The sequence below is a fragment of the Kogia breviceps genome, chromosome 10 (genome assembly GCF_026419965.1).
Source record: "Kogia breviceps isolate mKogBre1 chromosome 10, mKogBre1 haplotype 1, whole genome shotgun sequence".
NCBI classification, from domain to species: domain Eukaryota; kingdom Metazoa; phylum Chordata; class Mammalia; order Artiodactyla; family Physeteridae; genus Kogia; species Kogia breviceps.
In genome coordinates this window covers 82,813,069-82,827,626 of record NC_081319.1, presented here as the reverse complement: position 1 = coordinate 82,827,626, position 14,558 = coordinate 82,813,069, and the positions used below count along the sequence as shown (strand labels likewise).

General features: G+C 39.9%; 1 protein-coding gene across 1 annotated transcript in view; it reads left to right on the top strand.

Annotated features, from left to right (window-relative positions):
- Positions 1-14,558, top strand: part of PKHD1 (PKHD1 ciliary IPT domain containing fibrocystin/polyductin) — a 420,109-nt gene that overhangs the window by 117,417 nt on the left and 288,134 nt on the right. The gene's annotated exons all lie outside the window — the stretch shown is intronic.

Sequence of the window (14,558 nt, the reverse complement as noted above, 5' to 3'; positions counted from 1 at the left end):
TGATGATTTAATAAACACAACCTGTGTATACAAGAAAGGCATCTGCACTGCAGTGGACAGGCAATTTCCCCAAATTCTAGGTTCTTGAGATTGCATCCCAGCTCCGAAACCCATCATTTAACCTTTCTGGGCTTCCTCATTCCCAAGTAGGACTGATAATTTTGTGGTATTAGCCTTAAAACAAATCATCTTTTGCATCAGACAATACCAGATAATACATGCATGAATGTTTAATGATAAAACATTATGCTACTTTGATATCAGGGGATCTCAAAACATAAATTAACATTTCCTTTGTTCTTCCTAAAAAGTACCTTAATCTCTCCCCTTAAAGAATGAGAGAAAAGTTATTTAGTCAAGGCCGATGAAGATACCAGATACAGGTACAGGCTGGATTTATCTGGTTTCTGAGGTTGGTTTTCCCCTGCAGAGCATAGCTTTTTTTTTTTTTTTTTTTAAGTGAGGGAATTAAAAAGTCAGATTCACCTCTCTCCTTGGAAGAAATGCAAGCTAAAGAGTAGTGCTATTAATACCAATTATATTCAAATACTATTCTCAGAAGTCAAGTTGGAATCGGGGCTTTCAAAAATTCTTAGTATCTCCCAAAGGACACACATCATGGTTGTGTTCAGGATCAGGAAGGTTTTGCATTTCTTCAGCCTAAAGAGAGAAGGGTTGTGAAGACATAGCAGTTGTATGGTATTTGCTGTTTTTCTTTAGCAGTCTTAACTCTTCCTGAGCAAATGAGTTCTCTATCAGGTCTTAATTTAAACTTGCTGGCATCATAAATGAAAAAAAAAATTCTGTATTGCCTCTCCTGTGTGCTGGGAGTCACTTATGCAGTGGGAGAACCATCCGGCCTTCTGTCCGGCAGCACCAGCCTAGCAACTTAGGACAATGCCCATTTATTATCTCCAAGGTTCTGCAGGAGACGTCTGGGCACAGAGTAGCTGGGGTCTCTGTTCAACATCCCAGAAGGCTGAAGTTAAGGTGTCAGCCTCGCTACATCCTCATCCGGAGCTCAGGGTCTTCCTCCAGTCTCATTCAAGTTGTTGGCCGAAGTCAATTTCCGTCAGCTGTAGGATGAGGACCTCATTTTCTTGTTGGCTGTTGGCCAGGGACCATTTTGGGTCTTAGAGGCTGCTCTTGGGTCCTCTCCATAACATGGCAGTTTGCTCCTTCAAGGTCAGTGGAGGAATCTCTCTTTTAAGAGCTCACCTAAACTAGAGATGTCTATCCCCCTTTTGATTAACCCAAAGTCAACTGATTTCTGAACTTAATTATACCTGCAAAATTCCTTCACCATAGCCATGTGATGTAACCTAATTATGGGAGTGAGATCCCATCATATTCAGCAGCTCTGTTTGTACTACAGGGGAGGGGAGTATCCAGGACATATACACCAGGGGGCAGGAATCCTGGAGGGCATCTCAGAATTCTTAATACAGGTAGTATGCTTGAATTGGGGGATTTGAGAAGATCTGTAGATAGCCTTTGTGAAAGTCAGGGTTCTGCTGGCATTGCAGTCACCTGTTCCATGTTTTTCTGAACCCCACATATTTTGCTGAGTCTTGAGTTCTCCTGGAGTGCCAAGAAAGGGACCCATTCTGGATCATTTCCATTCCTGAAGGCTTTAATGAGGCTGTTAGTTCTAGCTTCCAATGAGGGGTTCAGGTCTGTGGTGGCCTCTGAGGAACTTACCCCAGGAGAGAGGATTTGTACTCTTGGTAGAATACCTATCTCTATATTCAGTGTTTCTCGAAACTGGACATGTCTAATGCCAGCACAAAGATGGGGAGAAGACTTGGCTTTGATTCTGATCCAAATGTAAGGAATTGGTGTGGTGTAACCTCAGACCTAGAAATGTGGCTGGACATCTCCTTGCCCTTTGTGAGCTGTGGGCATGATTCCTCCAAAGAGGTGGGAAAAGGAGGAAGGAGGAGGGAACCATGAAGAAGACCCAATTTGTTTGTGTTCATTGGAGACCTATCCACTTTCCTAATTGATTGTTCACTACAAAGTAGCTTGATGCTTCTTTAGCCTGGGAGCTAAATGCAATCAACTTTTGTTTGTTTCTGTAAAAAAAAAATTTTTTTTGCCCTTGAGGAGATCATTATTTCTACTGTATGAAGATGGTAGCCCAAACATTAAAAGTAATTAGAGCAGATGGCAGTGAATATGGCTTTTGTAAAGTACACTGATGCTTACAAACCAGTTTTCATTCTCTAGGCTTCCTCTTTTTCTCTCTGCCACCACATATTCATTTTGCTTCCCTTCAGGTATAAAGGGGAGGGAAAAAGAAAAGGAGGAAAAAAAAAAGGTTCCCCTGGTACATGAAACTGAGGAGCTGTCAAAGGTTCATAGCAGGGAGAGTGAGCTCCTGTGTATTCAATCACTGAAATTAAGTGTTTTCTAAGGCGGTGCAGTCACGGGTCCATTGCATGGGGAAATAACACGCTGTAGTCCATCACTTAAAATGTTAACCTTGTCTCTTAGTAGTGACTGGGAACAGAAAAACGTGCTCTGCGCTTGCTGGTTAAATGGCAGTGTGTCAGCTCTGCAGAAAAGGCTAGCGTGTATATGTCAGTTTTCCGATTTGACTGTATATGTGCACGCCCGGGTGACACACACACACACACACACACACACACACACATGCACCCTCACTTCCACTTGCCTTTATGTAGCCTTCAGAGACCTGGCTTATTGCTCACTGGAAAATGAGGAGAATTGAACCAGTTTTCAGTATTTCAGTATATACCCTTTGGCTTGCCAGTCCACAGACTCTTAGGTAGTTGTATTATAATTATTTATTATTAATCGTAGAAAGTTCTATTTTGAATATATTTCAGTATTGATGGAATCTAGATGTAGTGTACTAAGCATATAATAGGTACTTGGATAATATCAATTCTTACTCTTATACTGATTGTATAAATTATTATATACCAGGAGTAAGCAGATTTTTTCTATAAAGAGCCAGGTAGGATATTTTAGCTTTGGTGGACCATAGAGTCTCTGTCACAAATGGAAAGAAGCCTTCAACAATATGTAAGTGGGGCTTCCCTGGTGGCGCAGTGGTTGGGAGTCCGCCTGCCAATGCAGGGGACACTGGTTCGTGCCCCGGTCTGGGAAGATCCCACATGCCGTGGAGCGGCTTGGCCTGTGAGCCATGGCCACGGAGCCTGTGCTCCACAATGGGAGAGGCCGAAACAGTGAGAGACCCGCATACCACAAAAAAAAGAAAGTCTGAGAACATCTTTGTTGGCAGGATAGCTTCCTGTCCCTATTTCAAGGACATTCAAATTTCAGTGGGTATCTAGTACCTTTGGGTAAATCTACCCCTTGATCCATCCATTTTTAAAATCTTTTCTTCTTTCATCCAGCCATCCATTCAACAAGTGTGTATACCAAGTACTTTCTAGATATCAGGCACTGTTCTCAGCGCTGTGATACAAATATAAAAATGCTTCAGGACTTCCCTGGTGGCACAGTGGTTGAGAGTCCGCCTGCTGATGCAGGGGACACTGGTTTGTGCCCTGGTCCAGGAGGGTCCCACATGCCGCGGAGCGGCTAGGCCCGTGAGCCATGGCTGCTGAGCCTGCACGTCCAGAGCCTGTGCTCCGCAACGGCAGAGGCCACAACAGTGAGAGGCCCGCGTACCGCAAAAAAAACCAAACCAAACAAAAACAATATGTAAGTGAATGGTCAAATGGATGTTCCAATAAAACTTTATTTATCAATACAATGGGTGGGTCAGATTTCGGCTGCAGTTTGCTGACCCTGTTATAGACTACTGAATATTTTACTTGATCCTTTTCTCTATGACATGTGGAGAACTTGAAGTCTTCAGGCAGTGAGAAACATCAATGAATGTCCTGCTGCTTCAGCAGGAAGACTGAAGAACTGTGCAGCCTTCCTGCCTCTGGGCCCAGCTGCCCTCTCTGGGCTCCTTGCTGAGCCTGCAGCATTTCACACATCTCATTTCTCAGAGCACCTCTGGCTCACACTTCATCCACCTCTGCTCCGGTCCTTTATAGGAGGGGCTGGTCCCTGATCACTCCGTATGAAACAGCTCCTCCCACTCTGACACTTCTGTTCCACTTCCCCCTGCTTTTTCTTTTCAGAGCACATTTTTTTTTAAATTTATTTAACTTTATCTCCCTTAGATATAAGCTCCCTGAGATCAGGGATTTGTTTTATTTTGTGCTGAATAAATATTTGTTGAATCCAGAGAGCCATCTGCTCCATAGTTCCAGGCAAGGAGGCTGAAAAGTGTCTGTGATGACTGAGAAAATACCTGTTTTTTACAAATTTTATTGAGGTATAGTTGATTTACAATGTGGTGTTAATTTATGCTGCACAGCAAAGTGATTCAGTTATACATATATAGATAATGTATATATGTATGTACATATGTATTACATAAGTATAATGTATATATGTATTATACTGTTAAGTGCACTCAAAAATGTTAGTCATTATGCGTAAATTTTAAAATTTCGCATTAAAAAAATTTAAAGTAGAGAGGGTAATGCATAGGTTTTTCAGTTGTGAGGATTAGTGATACCAGAAGTCAAATGTCTAGCACTGTGCCTGGGACATTGGAGGCGCTGGGTCGTGGAATGATCTTCAGGCTTATAATTCAGGAGAGACATTATTTGAGGAGATTTGAAGCTTTGAACAGAAGAGAAGATGAGGAAAGTTTCTGTAAATTTGTTCTGTTTGCAGACTGTACTAGTTCCTGAAGCTCAAGAGTGCTAAAATAACTTACATGGATGAAGCACTGAGCTAACATCAATATTCTTAGAGGAATCATGGCGTATAGGATGTGCACAGAAGGGAGAGAGAAGCTAGTAAACTGCCCGGTTTTCTAACAGGGACAAAGCATAAATGTGAATTGGGCCGGTGTGGCTGGCAGGAGGCGTTACTGACATTTCCTTGAGTAGTCAATGTTCTGGGCAGCAGAGGGGGACTTTCTCATGTTATCTCATCATCGTGAAGGGTTTATAGGCACCGAGAAAAGAAAGTGATCACCTAGAGCCAGCATGAGCCCGGTAAGAACAAATTATGCCAAACTAATTTAATTTCCTTTTTGTTCCCTAAGGAGTTATTGGATTAGAGGTCAGGGGCTCTATTCGTAATCCTGGATTTGTAGATGGTTGACTTTTCCTACAATGAGCATTTTTGGGTTTCATAATCAGCTGCAATAATCTCAGCCTGTGTTAATTCATGTGTAGTGTCCAGATTGAAAAAAAGAAAAGTAATTAATGCACAGGCTTTCATCTGTAGGGTGGTGTCTACCAGAGTTAGCCATCTAATTTTCTGAACTCACATAGTACCTTGCTTATGCCTTTAATTATTGAATTAATCACACTTTATATTAATTACCTGGCTATTTGTCTTTTTTTCAGGGATAACATGAGCACCTTAAGAACAAGGATGAAATTACCTGTATCTAAAAGAAATACCTTTGCACTAGCTCATACAAGAAAGGTTTAGGATTTTAACTGGCCAACATGCTAAATATCACCCAACATTATAATACAATTATGAAAATAGCCAAGACTCTATTGTTTAATAAATGGTGTGAAGACATTTCATTATATTTGGGGTGGGGGGGAACGAAGCAAAGATAAAAAATAAGGAAAAATGGAAAACTTCCCACCAACATAAATTCTAAATTAGTTGAGGATTAACATGCGAATATAAAACCCTACAAATCAAGAAGAACATATAAGTGCTATTTGTGTCAGAATGAAAGAAGGGAGTCTTATGTGCAAAAGAATGGAGGATGTTACAAAAAAAAAAGATCCATACATTTGGTTTCATAAGAATTAAAAACATTTCTATGTAAAAGAGCACTGAAAAAAGTAAAAACAATTACAGTGTCATATCAAATTATTTTAGTTATTAAAACAACACTTTTAATTATGGCATAGTGATTATGAGCCCACATAAGAGTTGACCTTTCATTCAAACACATTTTTGAGGGTACCGACCATGTGGCCAGGCGTTGTTGTAGGTACTGGGATACAGCAGAAAACCAAGAAACTCTCATGAAGCTTACATTCCACTGGGACTTGACTGACTATAAACAATACACAGTGTTTCAGTGATGATATGTTCTTTGGAGAAAACAGCAGTGTAAAGGGTGGAGAGAGCGTTGGTGACAGGGACCTGTCTTTTCCTATTTCCAGGGCTTGTTTGCTGAAGCAGGCATTCTGGGGAGGTGTCAAAATAGTTCCTCCTTGTCTTTGTCATCTAGGAGGCACTGTGACTAGAAAGATCCCTACACTCTACCTTCTCCACAGCCCTGGCTTAACACAGATGCTTGCAAATAGGTCTTTGCTTTGCCTGGTGTTCCACCTTGCTGACCAATGCTGTCTTTCAAGATAACTCTGGTGGTACTGCAAGTACATTTAAGGTGACACGTAAGATTTGCAGACACTGCACATTCCTGAAGTTCAGAGAAGTGCTGACAAGCTATAAGAAGAAAACAAATTGCATAAGCTTCTCGCTGAGCCAGGAAAGTTTTTGCTTGTGTTCTGTTTTGTTTTTTGGTTTCTGTTTTGGTTTATTTGGGGCTGTATGTTCTAAGGTAAAAATGAGGGCATGTTCTGGTTAGTTCCCAAGTCTGTTTTTACTCCACCCCCATATGCCCATAGGGAGATGATTTTCTTCATCTGCAGAATGGGAATGAGTGATTTGTTTATCTTGAAGAAGAAAACTAGAGCTAAAGGCTGAACACCTTCGGGACTGTGGTGGAAAGACCTGTTATTTGGTGAAAGTGAAACTTGCGTTGACCGGGGAGCTGGGTTGGTGATGCAGAGCATGGCTTGCACCAAAACATTACCTTGGTATCAACTGAGAGGCTTTCTAATATACGGACAAGAAGTCTTTTTAGTGATGCCGTCAGCATTCTTTTTGGCTTGATTGGATCAAATTGAAGGAACTGAAGGATAAAGATGTTGGAAAGTGGGCCTCCTCCTCTGTCTCATGGGGTTATTGCTCAGGAGGCCTGTGGAATAGAATTATACCACCATTGTGTCAACTATGAAAATGTAGAGCTACAATTCTTATGGCAGCACACATGTAACCATGAATTCCCTGACTGACAACTTGAAATCATGGAGCTATCTGAATCTTCTACTTCCCTAGGTGCTGTCGGACAGTTGAGGATGCATTAATTTTTTAGGAAAAGATTTTGCTAAAAGTTTAGGAATTTTTACTTTTAGTATTTAGTCACTGTTTTGTAATAGGCATGAATCATTGATACATTTTTTATAATTTCAAGACACCTTTATCATGATAAGGAAAAGCTTTGGGCAAAGGGAAGATTAGATCTTCCAAAATTTAATGCTTAACATTGACAACCACTTGAAAAGTACCACATTCAACAGAGAGACTTAAGGTGAAAGAAAAAATCAGTGGAAGATTTCATAGGGAGATTGAATCTGAGTCTCTGGTTTTAATTTTGATACATTTACCCTTGTTTGGTTTTAAGTTTACATAGAGTTTGAAAATACAGAAAGGAGTGGGAAAGGATGTGGGCCAAACTCAATGGATCAAGAGACCTAGGGAACATAACATTTTAAAGTAATTTTAGGCCTTATCACTTATTTGCTCACCTATTATATCAAGAAGACATGTATGCTTATGTGTATGTGTGATATCTATAAATGCGTGTGGAATTTGCAGGTGGATGATTCACTTAAGAAATCATTTCATCAATTTTTATTTTCCACTGAACTATGTGTCAGACACTTTTTAGGGGGTTGGGGATATAGCAATGACCAAAACAAAGTCCCTGTTTTTCATTTGAGTAATAAGCTCAATGGATGATAAATACACGAGGAATGATATGGTCTAATACAAGGATGAAGCAGTATTAGGGTGAAGGAGTGATGGGACATAGCATTTTAATAAGGAGACAGAGAAGGAAGTGTTTGAGCAGAGACCTGAATGAAGTAAGGGAGTGTACCTTGCAGATATTTTGGCCGAGAGCATCCCAAGAGAGGCCATGTGAGTGGGAAGACCCGAGGTAGGAACATCTTGGCTGGGTCCAGGCTGTCTTCACTTCCACAGCCTTTAACACAACCTTTAAACTCTTTGAGCCTTTGTTTCCTCAGCTGTAAAGAGGATACAACAATATTTGACCTTCCCACCTGCTGGGTTGGGGCTAAGTATAGCAATTTTTTTTTTTTAACATCCTTATTGGAGTATAATTGCTTTACATTGTTGTGTTAGTTGATGCTATATAACAAAGTGAATCAGCTTTATGTATACATATATCCCCATTACCCTCCCTCTTGCGTCCCCCTCCCACCCTCCTTTATCTCACCACTCTAGGTGGTCAAAAAGCACTGAGCTGATCTCCCTGTGCTATGCTTCTGCTTCCCACTAGCTATCTATTTTACATTTGGTGTTGTATATATGTCAATGCTACTCTTTCACTTCGTCCAAGTTTACCCTGCCCCCTACCCGCATCCTCAAGTCCATTCTTTATATCTGCGTCTTTATTCCTGTCCTGCCACTAGGTTCTTCATGACCTTTTTTTTTTTTTTTTTTTTAGATTCCATATATATGTGTTAGCATATGGTATTTGTTTTTCTCTTTCTGACTTACTTCACTCTGTATGACAGACTCTAGGTCCATCCACCTCACTACAAATAACTCCAATTTCGTTCCTGAGTAATATTCCATTGTATATATGTGTCACATTTTCTTTATCCACTCATCTGTCGATGGACACTTAGGTTGCTTCCATGTCCTGGCTATTGTAAATAGTGCTTCAATGAACATTGCGGTACATGACTTTTTTTGAATTATGGTTTCTTCAGTGTATATGCCCAGTAATGGGATTGCTGGGTCATATGGTAGTTCTATTTTTAGTTTTTTAAGGAACCTCCATACTGTTCTCCGTAGTGGCTGTATCAATTTACATTCCCACCAGCAGTGCAAGAGGGTTCCCTTTTCTGCACACCCTCTCCAGCATTTCTTGTTTGTAGATTTTTTGATGATGGCCATTCTGACTGGTGTGAGGTAATACCTCATTGTAGTTTTGATTTGCATTTCTCTAATGATTAGTGATGTCGAGCATCCTTTCATGTGTTTGTTGGCAATCTTTGTATCTTCTTTGGAGAAATGTCTATTTAGGTCTTCTGCCCATTTTTTGTTTGGGTTATGTGTTTTTTTGATATTGAGCTGCATGAGCTGCTTATATATTTTGGAGATTAATCCGTTGTCAGTTACTTTGTTTGCAAATATTTTCTCCCATTATGAGGGTTGTCTTTTCGTCTTGTTTATGGTTTCCTTTGCTGTGTAAAAGCTTTTAAGTTTCATTAGGTCCCATTTGTTTATTTTTATTTCCATTTCTCTAGGAGGTGGGTCAAAAAGAATCTTTCTGTGATTTATGTCATAGAGTGTTCTGCCTATGTTTTCCTCTAAGAGTTTGGTAGTGTCTGGCCTTACATTTAATTATTTAATCCATTTTGAGTTTATTTTTGTGTATGGTGTTAGGGAGTGTTCTAATTTCTTTCTTTTACATGTTGCTGCCCAGTTTTCCCAGCACCACTTATTGAACAGGCTGTCATTTCTGTATTGTATATTCTTGCCTCCTTTATCAAAGATAAGGTGACCATATGTGCGTGGGTTTATCTCTGGGCTTTCTATCCTGTTCCATTGATCTATATTTCTGTTTTTGTTCCAGTACCATACAGTCTTGATTACTGTAGCTTTGTAGTATGGTCTGAAGTCAGGGAGCCTGATTCTTCCAGCTCCATTTTTCTTTCTCATGATTGCTTTGGCTATTTGGGGTCTTTTGTGTTTCCATACAAATTGTGAAATTTTTTGTTCTAGTTCTGTGAAAAATGCCAGTGGTAGTTTGACAGGGATTGCGTTGAAACTGTAGATTGCTTTGGGTAGTATAGTCATTTTCACAATGTTGATTCTTCCAATCCAAGAACATGGTATATCTCTCCATCTGTTTGTATCATTTTAATTTCTTTCATCAGTGTCTTATAGTTTTCTGCATACAGGTCTTTTGTCTCCTTAGGTAGGTTTATTCCTAAGTATTTTATTCTTTTTGTTGCAGTGGTTAATGGGAAGATTTTCTTAATTTCTCTTTCAGATTTTTCATCATAAGTATATGGGAATGCAAGAGATTTCTGTGCATTAATGTTGTATCCTGCTACTTTACGAAATTCATTGATTAGCTCTAGTAGTTTTCTGGTGGGATCTTTAGGGTTCTCTATGTATTGTATCATGTCATCTGCAAACAGTGACAGATTTACTTCTTTTCTGATTTGGATTCCTTCTATTTCTTTTTCTTCTCTGATTGCTGTGGCTAAAACTTCCAAAAGCTATGTTGAATAACAGTGGTGAGAGAGGGCAACCTTGTATTGTTCCTGATCTTAATGGAAATGGTTTCAGGTTTTCCCCATTGAGAACAATGTTGGTGTGTGTTTGTCATACATGGCCTTTATTATGTTGAGGTCAGTTTCCTCTATGCCTACTTTCTGGAGAGTTTTTTTTTTTTTAACACAAATGGGTGTTGAATTTTGTTGAAAGCTTTTTCTGCATCTATTGAGATTATCATATGATTTTTCTCCTTCAATTTGTTAATATGGTGTATCACATTGATTGATTTGCATATATTGAAGAATCCTTGCATTCCTTGGATAAACCCCACTTGATCATGGTGTATGATCCTTTGAATGTTCTGCTGGATTCTGTTTGTTAGTATTTTGTTGAGAATTTTTACATCTTTGTTCATCAGTGATACTGGCCTGTAGGTTTCTCTTTTGTGTGTGACATCTTTGTCTGGTTTTGGTATCAGGGTGATGGTGGCCTTGTAGAATGAGTCTGGGAGTGTTCCTTCCTCTGCTACATTTTGGACGATTTTGAGAAGGATGGGTGTTAGCTCTTTAAATGTTTGACAGAATTCACCTGTAAAGCCATCTGGTCCTGTGCTTTTGTTTGTTGGAAGATTTTTTTTTTTTTTTTTTGGTACGCGGGCCTCTCACTGTTGTGGCCTCTCCCGTTGCAGAGCACAGGCTCCGGACGCGCAGGCTCAGGGGCCATGGCTCACGGGCCCAGCCGCTCCGCGGCACGTGGGATCTTCCTGGACCGGGGCACGAACCCGTGTCCCCTGCATCGGCAGGCGGACTCTCAACCACTGCGCCACCAGGGAAGCCCTGTTGGAAGATTTTTAATCACACTTTCAATTTTAGTGCTTGTGATTGGTCTGTTTATATTTTCTATTTCTTCCTGGTTCAATCTCAGAAGGTTGTGCTTTTCCAAGAATTTGTCCATTTCTTCCAGGTTGTCCATTTTATTGGCATAGAGTTGCTTGTAGTAATCTCTCATGATCCTTTGTATTTCTGCAGTGTCAGTTGTTACTTCTCCTTTTTCATTTCTTTTTTTTTTTTTTTTTTTTTTTTTGTGGTACGTGGGCCTCTCACTGTTGTGGCCTCTCCCGTTGCGGAGCACAGGCTCCGGATGCACAGGCTCAGCGGCCATGGCTCACGGGCCCAGCTGCTCCGCGGTATGTGGGATCTTCCCGGACCGGGGCACGAACCCGTGTCCCCTGCATCAGCAGGCGGATTCTCAACCACTGCGCCACCAGGGAAGCCCCCTTTTTTCATTTCTGATTCTACTTATTTGAGTCTTCTCTCTTTTTTTCTTGATGAGTCTGGCTAATGGTTTATGAATTTTGTTTATGTTCTCAAAGAAGCAGCTTTTAGTTTTATTGGTCTTTGCTATCATTTCCTTCATTTCTTGTTCATTTATTTCTGATCTGATCTTTATTATTTCTTTCCTTCTGCTAACTTTGGGGTGTTTTTGTTCTTCTTTCTCTAATTGCTTTAGGTGTAAGGTTAGGTTGCTTGAGATTTTTCTTGTTTCTTGAGGTAGGATTATATTGCTATAAACTTCCCTCTTAGAATTGCTTTTGCTGCAACCCATAGGTTTTGGACCATCTTGTTTTCATTGTCATTTGTTTCTCAGTATTTTTTGATTTCCTCAGTGATCTCTTTGTTATTTAGTAGCGTATTGTTTAGCCTCCATGGGTTTGTATTTTTTACAGTTATTTTCCTGTAATTGATATCTAGTCTCATAGTGTTGTAGTCAGAAAAGATGTTTGATATGAATTCAATTTTCTTAAATTACCAAGGCTTGATTTGTGACCCAAGGTATGATCTATCTGAGGAATGTTCTGTGAGCACTTGAGAAAAATGTGTATTCTGTTGTTTTTGGATGGACTGTCCTATAAATATCAATTAAGTCCATCTTGTTTAATGTATCATTTAAAGCTTGTGTTTCCTTATTTATTTTCCTTTTGGTGGGTCCATTGGTGAAAGTGGGTTGTTAAAGTCCCCTACTATGATTGTGTTACTGTCAATTTCCCCTTTTATGGCTGTTAGCATTTGCCTTATGTATTGAGGTGCTTCTATTTGGGTGCGTAAATATTTACAATTGTTATATCTCCTTCTTGGATTGATCCCTTGATCATTATGTAGTGTCCTTCTTTGTCTCTTGTAATAGTCTTTATTTTAAAGTCTGTTTTGTCTGATATGAGAATTGCTCCTCCAGGTTTCTCATTATTTCCATTTGCATGGAATTTCTTTTTCCGTCCCGTCACTTTCAGTCTATATGTGTTGCTAGGTCTGAACTGGGTCTCTTGTAGACAACATTTATACGGGTCTTGTTTTTGTATACATTCAGCCAGTCTATGTCTTTTGGTTGGAGCATTTAATCCATTTACATTTAAGGTAATTATTGAGATGTATGTTCCTATTACCATTTTCTTAATTGTTTGGGTTTGTTATTGTAGGTCTTTTCCTTCTCTTGTTTTTTCTGCCTAGAGAAGTTCCTTAGCAGTTGTTGTAAAGCTGCTTGGTGGTGCTGAATTCTCTTAGCTTTTGCTTGTCTGTAAAGGTTTTAATTTCTCCGTCAAACGTGAATGAGATGCTTGCTGTGTAGAGGAATCTTGGTTGTAGGTTTTTCCCTTCATTGCTGTAAATATGTCCTGCCACTCTCTTCTGGCTTTCAGAGTTTCTGCTGAAAGATCAGCTGTTAACCTTATGGGGGTTTCCTTGTATGTTATTTGTTGTTTTTCCCTTGCTGCTTTTAATATTTTTTCTTTGTATTTAATTTTTAATAGTTTTATTAATATGTGTTTTGGCATGTTTCTCCCTGGATTTATCCTGTATGGGACTCTCCGCACTTGCTGGACTTGATTGAATATTTCCTTTCCCATATTAGCGAAGTTTTCAACTATAATCTCTTCAAAGATTTTCTCAGTCCCTTTCTTTTTCTCTTCTTCTTCTGGGACCCCTATAATTTGAATGTTGGTGCGATTAATGTTGTCCCAGAGGTCTCTGAGACTGTCCTCAATTCTTTTCATTCTTTTTCTTTATTCTGCTCTGTGGTAGTTATTTCCACTATTTTATCTTCCAGGTCACTTATCTGTTCTTCTGCCTCAGTTATTCTGCTGTTGATTCCTTCTAGAGAATTTTTAATTTCATTTATTGTGTTGCTCATCATTGTTTGTTTGCTCTTTATTTCTTCTAGGTCCCTGTTAAATGTTTCTTGTATTTTTTCCATTCTATTTCCACGATTTTGCATCATCATTACTATCATTGCTCTGAATTCTTTTTCAGGTAGACTGCCTATTTCCTCTTCAGTTGTTTGGTCTGGTGGGTTTTTACCTTGCTCCTTCATCTGCTGCGTATTTCTCTGTCTTCTCATTTTGCTTAACTTACTGTGTTTGGGGTCTCCTTTTCGCAGGCTGCAGGTTCATAGTTCCCATTGTTTTTGGTGTCTGCCCCCAATGGGTAAGGTTGGTTCAGTGGATTGTGTAGGTGTCCTGGTGGAGGGGACTGGTGCCTGTGTTCTGGTGGATGAGACTGGATCTTGTCTTTCTGGTGGGCAGGACTGCTTCCGGTGGTGTGTTTTGGGGTGTCTGTGAACTTAGTATGATTTTAGGCAGCCTCTGTGCTAATGGGTAGCGTTGTGTTCTTGTCTTGCTAGTTGTTTGGCATGGGGTGTCCAGCACTGGATTTTGATGGTTGTTGAGTGGAGCAGGGCCTTAGTGTTGAGTTGGAGATCTCTGGGAGAGCTCTCACTGACTGATATTACGTGGGGCCGGGAGATCTCTGGTGGACCAGTGTCCTGAACTCAGCTCTCCCTCCTCAGAGTCCCAGGCCTGACACCTGACTGGAGCACCAAGACCCTGTTAGCCACACAGCTCAGAAGAAAAGGGAGAAAAAAAAGAAAGAAAGAATAATAAAATAAAGTTACTAAAATTAAAAATTAAAAAATATATATTAAAATAAAAAAGTAATAAAAATAAAAAGAGAGCAACCAAACCAATAAACAAGTCCACCAATGATAACAAGCACTAAAAACTAAACTAAGATAAACATATAAATCAGAATCTAGTCAGTTGCACACAGCAAACCCCACATCTACAGTTGCTCCCAAAGTCCACTGCCTCAATTTTGGGATGATTCATGTCTATGCAGGTATTCCACAGATGCAGGGTACATCAAGTT